Below are 520 nucleotides of genomic sequence, written 5' to 3'. Positions count from 1 at the left end.
TGCTGAGCGCCCTTCTCCACGCCCGCCGCCGGCCCGCAGCGGGTGGGAGGGGGCTTGCTTCTAGCTCCCGGATGCAGGGGTATGGGAGTTCAAGCCCGCACATTTTCTTATCTGGTGCAAAAGGAAATAAATGAGGGTTTTTCTTGAATTGGGGCGGGATGAGGCTCAGGATTTGGGGACGTGCTGTAGTACCGCACTGTTCCTTTAATGAATGGAGAAACTGAAGCCCGGAGGGAGTAAGTGAGCTGCCCAGGTTTAGGGAGCTAGCGGTCCAGGTTCTCCATCGCTGTCCTTTGGGGCTCTCTGCTACACTGTGCTGCTTTGTACTAAGTCAACTATAATTACTATCGTGTTGCTCCCGGAGAGAGAATTAATCCTGATTTTAAAGGATGCTGGAAATTCTTGCTACTGTGCCTGTAGAAGAAAAGAGTAATTATTTGAGTAATTTCGGACTAACACTCTCTCCTTTTGACTCATTATCAGGACTTTTGGGTGGGGAGGCTGGCTGAAAGGAATTGTC

Source organism: Pseudorca crassidens, chromosome 5 (genome assembly GCF_039906515.1).
Source record: "Pseudorca crassidens isolate mPseCra1 chromosome 5, mPseCra1.hap1, whole genome shotgun sequence".
In the NCBI taxonomy this organism is placed as follows: domain Eukaryota; kingdom Metazoa; phylum Chordata; class Mammalia; order Artiodactyla; family Delphinidae; genus Pseudorca; species Pseudorca crassidens.
The sequence above is the reverse complement of the archived record's forward strand: the minus strand, read 5'-3'. Positions refer to the sequence as shown.